Here is a 10956-nt window from a genome sequence, read left to right on the forward strand (position 1 = left end):
TCTTACTTGAATCCTCAATTAACACCCTTGATCAGGAAATAAGGAGACACATTGCACTGGGAACATCTGCAGTTAGGGACCTTTCCAAATCATTGAGGAATAATGATGTCAGTTTGAGGAGTAAGGTGTGTCTTATTCAGGTCATAGCTTTTCTGATTACTAGCCATGCATCCAAGACCCGGGCAATGAATAAGGATGATCGAAAAAGAGTTGACGTCTTTGAGCTGTGGTGCTGGAGAAAAGCATGGACGGCCAAGAGAATGAACAGATATGACTTGGAGAAGGTGCAGCCAGAGTGTTCTTTGGAGGCAAGAATGATGAGGCTTCACTTCACTTACTTTGAACATATTGCTAGGAGGTGCAGCTCCTTGGAGAGGGACACGATGTTGGGAAGGGTGGAGGGTCAGTGAAGGAGAAGACCCTCAACCAGTTGGATTGACACAGTGACTGTTGCAGTGGGCTCTTGTGTGTCAGGAAGTGGGAGGATGGTGCAGGATAGAACAGAGGTCAGATCTTTTGTTCATTGTGTCGCTATAAGTCATGCTTGAATAGATAGCACCTCACAATAACAACAACAAGTGCCCAGAGTGTTGATTGTAGAACTGAGCAAGCTGACATTGTTAACAAACTCAATCTCTTCTCCATCTATCACAATGCTGCCAACTGGTCCAGTGGTGACTATCTTTGTTTTCTTGATGTTGAATTTCAGTCCATATAACTATAGTCCTTGACCTGGGTCAAATGCTTCAGGTCCTCCTCAGTTTCAGCAAGCAAGGTTGTGTCATCTGTATAATACTGCATCAATGTTGTTGATAAGTCTTCCTCCAATCCTGAATATTCCTCTGAATTTAGAAACCATCTCAAGAATTAATTTAATGTATTGAATTTTAGTGACCAAAGGCCAGACAAGTGAAAAGAGAATCATAGAGGGAAGTAACCTGTCTTCACTTACAACAGGCACATTGTGTCATCAATGTATTACAGCTTGTTAAGAATTCTTCCTCCAATCCTGACACTGTGTTCTTCTTCACAGAACCCAGGTTCTCAGATTATGTGTCCAACATACAGATTGAATACATCTGGTAAATAATATATAACCCTCACACACATCTTTCCTGATTTCAATCTACCTAGTGACCTCTCCTCCTCATTCTGAGAAAGGTAAGTGTTATGTGCGATCAAATAGACTACAACTCATAGTGACCCTATGCACAATAGCTCTGCCCTATCTACTTCTCTGTGTATGGGTGTAGTGGTGTGAATGTTAATTGCCATGGAGTTGATTGTAACTCATTTTGACCCTACAGATGCCCAGATGACTTTTTAGAGGGTATTCATGGCTATGGTCTTTTGGAATTAGGTTGCCAGGCCTTTCTGCAGAGGAGACTCTAGGTGGGTTTGAACAGCCAACCTTTCAGTTAGTCTGTCATATGCCTATGACAATTAGTGCCATAAGCATGAATAGGTTCCTAGAGGATGGAGAATCAATTATTATTTTTGCAAGAATGAGGAGTCTTTGGGTTCAGAAGAAGAAAATGGAAGGAACCAAACCAACGATGGTGAGAGTTAGTCCAGGTTTCAACACAACAGCTTGTTTATTTTATGAAATCGTGTAAGCACATCTCCAATACGGAGCTAGGTTTCACTGCGGCCACATGTGGTGAACTCTCTGGTAGCCTAGTGCTAAGAAGTGCACTGCAGTCCCAACGGCAAGCAATTTGGATCCGCCAGCTGCTCTGGGGAAGAAGGATGGGCAATCTCCTCCCTTTCAACTTACTTTCTCTGAAAACCCACTGGAGGGTCAGCTCTGAGTCAATTCCATCTTGACAACACACATTCACAAACTTACATGATAGTAAAACTGGTATTTCTCCAATGGCACCAAAGATGTTCTTAACAATATATTTTTTTTCTATCTTGTGTACCGTCGAGTCAGATCCGAGGGGCACAGGAGGAGATTGCCCCTTCTTTTCCAGCAGAGCATCTGGTGGATTCGAAACAATATATTTTAAGGAAATAACCAGGCTCTGTCATCTCTATAAGCTGCAAACTCGACCTCCTCTTTGGAAATTGTGCAATGTTGCACAAGTCATGTCAACCAGGAACTGGCTTTTTATGTCCAATTACATTGTGCACCAGGTGGAGACCAACACTGATGTAGCCTGACCCGATCTGAGTGGGAGGTAGCTCACAGTTAGTTTCTCACATTCTCTTTTCAAGGGTCTAGAACGGCACAGTGCCGTGATGGGTTGTGTAGCTAACTGAAAGTCTGGCATTTCAAATCTACCAATAACTATTCAAGAAAAAGGGGCAATCTTTGCTTGCTGTGTGGACAGCCTCGGAAACTCAATGGAGGGTCGCCTGAGTCAGAATCAACTTGATAGCAGTGGCTCTTTGCCTTCTTTTACCAGGCAGCACGTTAGCACCGTTCTCCACCACGGCAGTCATGCCTTCCTTTCTTGGGGCCTCGCTTCACTGGACTATTTTCTTCCTTTTCCGATCAATCAGAGTAGCCCTTGTGTAGCTGGAATTGTGTCCTGAAAGACATGTTGGCCTCCTAACTCCAGGCACGTGGGAACGTTGGCCTTGCTTGGAAAGGGTCTTTGCAGATGTAATCAAGTCAAGATGAAGTTAGATCTTAGGGTGAATCCCAAATACAGTAACTGATCACTTTTTTTTAAGAGAGGAGATTTGGAGATGGACATAGACTGAAGAGCCATATAAAAATGTTGGCAGAAATCGGGAGCGATAGAGTCACAAGCCAAAGATGGTGAATAACCACCGAAAGTTGTAGCAGCAAGGAAGGATTTAGTTACCTTCAGATTGAGCTTGAATTTGTTGACACCTTGAGTTTGAACTTCCGGCCTCCAAAATGGTAAGCATCAATTTTTTTGTATGTATGTATGTATGTATTTAGCTGCACAGTATGTAGCATTTAAAAAAATCCCCAAAACTCAGTAGAACAGTTCTACTGTTGTTAGGGAGCTCTGGTAACCTACTGGTAAGAAGCTGCGATGCAATCCCAAAGGCACCGGGTTGGAGTCCACCAGCTGCTTGGGAGAAAGCAGAAGAATGGGCAGTCTACTCCCGTGGGCTTTATTGCCTCTGCAAATTTGCTGAAGGGCCAATTGTAGGCTGGTTTCAATTCCACAGTACTAAACAACAACATTGTTGTTCTTAGATGTCCTCAAGCCATTTCCAACTCTACATGACTCTGTATGTCCTGCTCAGTCCTGGATCATAGTCACATTCTCTATTGTGTTTAATCTCGTCTGTCAGTAAATGAATGTTGTCTCCAGGCTTTGCTTAAATGGAGAAGTCTAGAGAGGAAGAAGTGAGATTACTTTAAACTTTTATTTTCATCTCCTTGACGTCTTGCTTTAAACGGTTGAGTTCCTTTACACAAGCAGGTTCAGAAGAATGGAACAAAGGCAAGAGGAGAAAAGCATGCAAATAGCCTCCCAGAGTCATGCTGCTTTAAACAAAAATAGCATTTCTGTTGAACTTGAGAGTCAAGGAGGGGCATTCTGGAGCTGCTTGGCAGCATGGAAGTCCTTTACCATATTGCAAATGCAGCTCATGTGATTGCAGCCCTCCGTGTTCGTGTGTCCCTCCGCTGGGCGGGATGGGAGAGCAAGGCTGCAAGTGCGTCATCGGCGCCCAGAAGTGGCTGACTCCTAGCAGGATTCAGGCATGACGCAATCGCTCACCGAGCCTCGGAATGAATGCCCAAATAGCTCCCAGGATGCGGGCTTTTCGGTTATAAAAAAATTACAAACATAATTAAGATGCCATCCTTTCAAAGTAGGACACGCATTTGTTCTGTCACTTAAAGCATTGAATTTTAAAACCACACGCGTTTCCAGTGTTGAGGGAAATAGCAGTGCTTTCCCTTAATGGCACAGTAAGAAAGGTGAATTGATGAGGCCAAGAAATGGATGGCAGACCCCATATTTTCTCAAGCAAAGACACAGCTGGTATTTCAGAGCACAAAGGGGGGTAAGTAAGGGGAAAGGAGCGTTCAGCCTGCATTTCTTACTCCAAGCTGCTTTCTCAGACTTAAGATGGGACCTGTGCTTTCTGGGAGCCTTGAAAAAAATGGACTTCCGTGTCAACCATTTCATTCAAGGGTCTTTTCTAAGCAAGTGTGGTTGCTGGAATGCAGGGCAGGCTGCAGCGAGCACCCAACCCTGACCACTGCCCTCCTTTGATGCAAAGCTTTCTCATGGCATCTACCCACCATGTGTCTTTTTGGCCTTGTTTTCCCTGGTTTCAACACATATACAAGGCAGGGTATGAACCCAAGACTGCCCCATTGGTAACAACTCTTTTAGTGTGGTGCAGTGGTTAATTGCTCAGCTCCTGACCTAAAAGGTTACTATTGTTACAGTTAAGCACTATAAATTTGGAATTGACCCACAGCTGACTGTCCAGTGGGTTTTTTGAGGCAGTAAAGAGTACCAGAGATTGTTCCTTTTTTTTCTTCCTCAGAGCAGTTGGTGGATTTGAACTATACGACTTGGGATTGGTGGCACAACTCCTTGCCACTAAGCCACCAGCTCTCTTGGTTTTGATGACCTGAAGGTGGGCACATTGAATTCACCAGCGGCTCTGCAGGAGAAAGGTGTGGTGGGCAGTCTGTTCGTTTAAAGATTAATATCTCTTATTTTTCGATGTTGCCAAGATGGGGGAATGATGTATACTGCATCGAAACAGATGAGGGAAAGAACTGTTTAAAAGGGATATATGATTGGGTATTATTGTCATGACAAGAGTCCAGAACCAAGGCTGGGGGGGGGGGACGGGGAACTGCACAACAATGAAAGAGTTTTTCTTTTACTTTTCAAGGAGAAGAGTGAATTGGGGGGGGATGGCCAGGGAGAAAAGTGCAAAAATGAATGACTGGAAACCGTAAGTCTCTGTAAACTTTCATTGAAATTAATTAAAAAATTAACATAGAAAAAGAAAAATAGTATTATGCAGAGGAGAGATCATCATTTGTTAAAGATAATGAATGGCAAATAAAGGCAACAAATGGTTGAAAAAAAGACTATAACTCAAAATGACACTAAGAACAACAGATTGAACGAAGACTTGGCCCATCCTGCCCCATCCCCACAATCTCTGATTCACTCGAGCCTGGTGTTGCAGTCACTTGAATCAAAGCATCTTGTTGAAGGTCTTTCTTTGGCGGAGCCTCTGCCTTATCCAGCATGGTGGTTTGTTCTAAAATGCTCAAAGTACGTGAAACGAGGTTTCAGCACCCTTGCCACTGAGGAGCAATCTGGTTGCACTTCCTCTAAGGACTGATTTTGGCCTTGGGCCCCTGGGGGGCTGTTCTCTACTCTGTTCTATATGGTTACTAGGTTGGAATAGAGGTGGGTTTAATTTTTTGAGATCTCAGGTATCAGGCCGAGTGGGAGAGCTAGCTATGCACTCTTCCAGAGAACTGCCTGTTATTTATTGATGCTGAGTTCCCCTTAGAGACAGCTTTGTGTGATCTCTTCATTAAAAAAAAAAAAGGATAATAGATTAACTTTGAGAGACTAAATAACTTGATTAAAGCCACAGAGGAGGTTCATAGCAAATGGAGATAAGAACCTGAGAGTCTTAGGGTGTGAGCTTTATACACCCACAACGCTGACAGGTGAAAGTGAAATACTTAATGAGCACCCATGAGGCGGAACTTCTTAGAAATATGAGAAACAGAACTAGGAGGATTCTTCTCTCTTTACAGTAGCCACAGAATCGGTTCCCACTCAAGGCAGACCCTCCAGTGAGTCTCTAAGGCTGTGATTTTACGGGAGATTGTCCATCTTTCTCACATTGGAACCTCCAGAGAACCTTTGGGTCAGCAGCACAACTGGCTATGGACCGTCTCCAGAGCTCCCTGCTTCCTCTCTCAGACTAACTCAGTGATCGGCACAGAGGTGGGTGAACCTTGACAGCCCACCTCCCAGTGCCTGGAAGACTTTCTCTCTGATCTTGGGGTGCCACACCCCACCTCCAGCCTTGTCTTGGTAAGATGACTTTCTCTCTCCTACTTCTAAATTCCCAGTCATCTGCAAACAGCTCTTTTATGGAAAGTGGAATTACAAACACACCGCATTTGATTGCACTTCACTTTATAGGCTTTGCAGACGCTGTCTGTGTCTTTTACAAACTCAAGGGTTATGGCAGCCTTTTGTTGAGAAGCCTATTGGAGTAATTGTCCTGTTTTTTGTTTGTTTGTTTGTTTGTTTTTTTTTCTGGCAGCATGGGCTCGCTTTGTGTCTCTTTCACACATTTTGGTAATTTTCCAAACTTTTCCACCATGCTTAATAGATTAATGTTGCCAAAACATTGTTGTACACTGACCGGGAAGCTAACAGATTCATGAGACTTGCAAATACTTGCAGTGTTTGCTTTATTGCGGTACTCTGAGGTTTTTTGGGTTTGTTTGTTTGTTTGTTTGTTTTTTTAACCTAGAGGTTTTGAAATGACTCAGTGGTACTTTGAATGATAGGCTTGGCTGTCTGCTTTCTTAACACATGACCTTGAACTGGTTCAGTCATAGCTGTGGAAACAGCGGTAGTTCACATGTTGTAAAACAACCAAATCACTTACATGTTGGATTTTTTTTTCTCTTTTACACGTTGCATTTTTAACCCAGGGAGGAAACAAGCACTAGTTTCCTGCTCAAAGATGGTCCCGTCAATGTGATACAATAAAAATGGCTTTGTTGCTTCCTATTGTCTGAATGATCCATTTCCTGTTGCTGTTGTTAGGTGCTGTCGAGTCATGTATGACTCATAGCGATCCCAAGAACAAGCAATCGGAACCGTGTCTTTCCTATCCTGTGCCATCCTCACTGTCTTTGACACACTCCAGCCCATTGCCACAGTCTTGCTTCTTTAATGATGTTCTAATTAGTGTAGCACTTGTCTGTCAGTTTACTGTACTGGTGGGTTGCTGTGAGGCTGAAAGCTGTGCCATTGGTGTTTTAAATGCCAGAGGGGTCACTCTTGTAGACAAGTTTGAGTAGAGCTCCTAGATTAAGACAGACTAAGAAGAAGGATGGGCTATATGCATCTGAAATAAGAATTTCTTACTGTTGTTATGTGCCGTCAAGTCACCTGTGACTCATAGTAACCATATGTACAGCAGCTCTGAAGCCTGTCCTGTCCTGAGCCAGTCTCACTGGCTCTGACACACCTACCATTACCCTAGTTACTTTATCAATCCACCTCATCTGGGATCTTCCTCTCCTGCACTGTCCCTCCAGCCTTAAGAGCAGGATATCCTTCTTCAAGGACTGGTCCCTCCTGGCCACATGCCCAAAGTATGTGAGATGGAGCTTCAAACTCCTAGCCTCCAAAAAACTTGATTTCATCCTCTCAAAGACAGACCTATTTGTTTTCTTGGCAGTCCATGGTATGTTCAAGACTTTTCTTCAGCACCACAACTCAAAGGCATCGATTCTTCTTCTGTTATCCTTAGTCATTGTCCAGTTCTCAGATGCATAGCAAGTTGCAAAGACTATGGCCTGGATTAGGTGCACCTTAGTCTCTAGACTGACATCATTGCTCCTCAGTAATCTGCAGAGGTCCCTTATAGCAAATTTTCCCAATGCAATTCGTCTTCTGATTTCTTTCTTTTGATTGTGGAGCTGAGCAAGCTGTAACTGTTAAAAACCTCCTCTTCTCTATCGATCGTGGTGCACCAATTGGCCCAGTGTTGACAATCTTTGTTTTCTTGATGTTAAAATTCAATCTATATTGAAGACTGTCCTTGACCTTCTGCAGCAAGCATTTCAGCAAGCATTTCCTCAGTTTCAGCAAGCAAGGTTGTGTCATCTGCATAACGTGGGTTGTTGATGAGTCTTCCTCCAGTCCTGATGCCATATTCCTCATCATAAAGCCCAGCCTCCCTAATGATCTGTTCTACATATAGATTAAAAAGCACAAGAGAAGTGGTTGCCATGCAGTGCATACACTGCCTTCATTTCCGCTGGCCAGGACTGAACCATTTGGAACCAGTTCAAAGCCTTGCCATAAAGATTATAGCCCAGAAAACTCTCTGGAGCACAGTTCTTTTCTGAAACACAGGGGGTCTCTATGAGTCAGAATGACAACCAACAAAATCAACCTCACAACACTATGAGCTTTGTCACAGCAGTCAGGTTTTTACCTCACTTGCGTTTTCAGAAACAAACTCACAGGATATAACTGCTCAAAATAGGTGTTTGTGAAGAGGAGATAGATCTAAAGTTTTGAAGTTGTTCCCCCCTTAGTGTGTAATTTAAGACCCAATTAAAATTCAATTCATTGCTGTCAAGTTGGAAGCAACTCATAGTCAACCCTCAGCAGGTTTTCAGAAGCTATAAATTACAGAGGAGGAGATTGCTCATCTTTTTTCCCTTGGAGTAGTTAGTGGATTTGAACTGCTTGCCTTTGTGTTGATAGAGAAGCCCTTTACCTACTAGGCCACTAGAGCTCCCAAGTTTAGAATTACAAAACATAACAAAACAAAACATGGCTTCTGCAATGAAGCAACAGATAGAATATATTGAATACTGTCGATTTGAGAATTCTGACAGGACACACAAGCTATGTAGCACTAAAGTTTAAAGAGTTTTCTCTAAGTTTCCAGTGGTTAGGTACCATTTACGTGACTATAACCTATAGCAATCCTATGAACAATGGGTAGACATCTTGTCTAATGATGATGACAATAATATTATTAGGCTGATAATAATAGTTATTTTTTGTAAACAATTTGAATTCCGTTTTGAAGTAGAGAATGACATAAAATATAAGAAACATAAAGAACATTTTGGCTGTCGCTCATGGGTGTTCAACTGCAGTAAATTTGGAAGGTAGAAGGCACACACTAAATAATAAAGTCTAGTTTTAGAGAAAGACTAGTTGGCCTAGTGGACAGAAAGTGATGCTACCAAGCCAAAGGTGGATGACTTTAATCAGCAGCCCTCAGGCCTGGTTTTACTTTTTGTGGTCAAACATTCTTCTAGGTTGTATAGCCCTGGTCTGTCCACTGCCTTTCAGAGGTAACTCGTGGTTACTGTGAAGCTGAACACTGTGACACTGATGTGTCAAATGTGATAATGGTTACCCATGGAGGACGGTGTGGGGTGGAGCTTCCCAATTAAAACAAGCTCGAAAGCAGGAGTGGCATCCACTTTCGTAAAGAGCTTGCTTCCAGAAATCCTATGAACCTGGAGAAAGGATGAAAGTCACACAAGTGTTGAAGACTTTCATTCATAGGGTTGCTATAAATTGTCTACAACTTGATGGCACTTAACAACAACAACAAAAAAATCAGAGGAGGGAGAGACAAGGAGGAGGAGGAGGAGAAGGAGGTGACACTGATGATAAAAATCCATTCAAGAATTTAGATGTGACATCTGCAGCAGGTTCAGATCTCTCAGCTGTAACGTAAACTGGATACTTCATAAGGATTTTCACCTATTATGCACAGAAAGCCAAAACCCATTACTGAAATTGTCTGTGTGAGTTGCCTGCTGGGTCCAGTGATGCACTAGTAGACAAAGAAGTTGAAAAAGAAGGCTGGCATGTTCTTTGGATGACTGGCAGAGTGTGACACCAATATGGCATCAAGCCCTACTGTGATTCCAAGGACTTCATGGCCAAATAAAAGCGATTATTTTTGTGGGTTTTTGGTATTTTTGGGTGATGCTGGATGGAAGTAAATTTGTTCATTACTTGGAGAATGTTTAATGCATTATCATTCCATGACGATATACAGTTGGTTATTGCCTTGGTAATTAAACTTGAAAGATCCTCTTTTTTTTTTTTTTTTAAAAAAAGCAAATATCAAAGTCAGATAAAGTTAATGGTCACATATATAGTAGTTTCAGAAATAAGAAGTATATCAAGTTATACTATATTTTTAAAAAATGCACAATAAACTAAACTGCAGTTTCAAAGAACCAGTTTTATGATGTTCAAGACTTAAAAAGAGAAGCCAATTCTAACAGAACCAAACAAAGATGGTTAAGCTGTTTTTTTACCTGATACAGTATTTGTTGTTGTTGTTAGGTACTATTAAGTTGAATACGACTCGTCGGATGCTCTGAACGAAAGATCTGAACCTTGTTCTATCCTGTGCCATCCTCATACTTCCTGACTATGCAAAGTCATAGACTGTGTGGATCATAACAACAGTTGACAATGGAAAGAATGAGAATCTCAGACCACTTAATTGTGTTCATGTGGAACCTATACCTGGACCAGGAGGCTGTTGTGTGCACAGAGCAGGAAAACACTGCATGGTTTAAAATTGAGAAGGGAATGTGTCAGGGTTGTATTCTCTCTCCATAATTCTTCAATATGTATGCTGAGCAAATTATATGAGAAGCCGGACTCTATGAAGAGGAGTGTGGCATCAGGATTGGAGGGAGACTCATCAATAATCTGTGTTATGCAAATGGTACAACCTTGCTTGCTTAAAGTGAGGAGGGCTTGAAGTACTTGTTCTAGAAGATTGAAGAATGCAGCCTTCAATGTAGATTACTTCTCAATGTCAAGAAAACAAAGATTCTTACCATTGGACCTATAGGCAACTTCATGATGGATGGAGAGGAGATTGAAACTATCAATAGCTTCATCTGTTTGGATCCACAATTAACATCCTTGGTACCAGAAATCAGGAAATAAAATATTAAATGCTTTTGTTAACACTAAAAAGTTTTAGCTTAAAATAAACTCTCAGACACATTTTTCTTTTCTTTTTTTTAGAGGCTCAAATATGTCCTTTATTGTTCTTAAGTCCTGGACCAAATTCCATCTGCCACTGGCTTGTTTTACAGCTCAGAAGTCCACATGCAAGGCAGAGGTGAAGTAAGGAACTGCTTATGAGGTTTTCCGTCCATTCCAACAACTAAGAAATAGTGAGAAGAGTTGGGACCTCAGAAGGCGTTTAGGACTAATTAGTAGG

The sequence above is a fragment of the Elephantulus edwardii genome, unplaced genomic scaffold (genome assembly GCF_000299155.1).
Source record: "Elephantulus edwardii isolate Elephantulus edwardi_28Jun2011 unplaced genomic scaffold, EleEdw1.0 scaffold00167, whole genome shotgun sequence".
NCBI classification, from domain to species: Eukaryota; Metazoa; Chordata; class Mammalia; order Macroscelidea; family Macroscelididae; genus Elephantulus; species Elephantulus edwardii.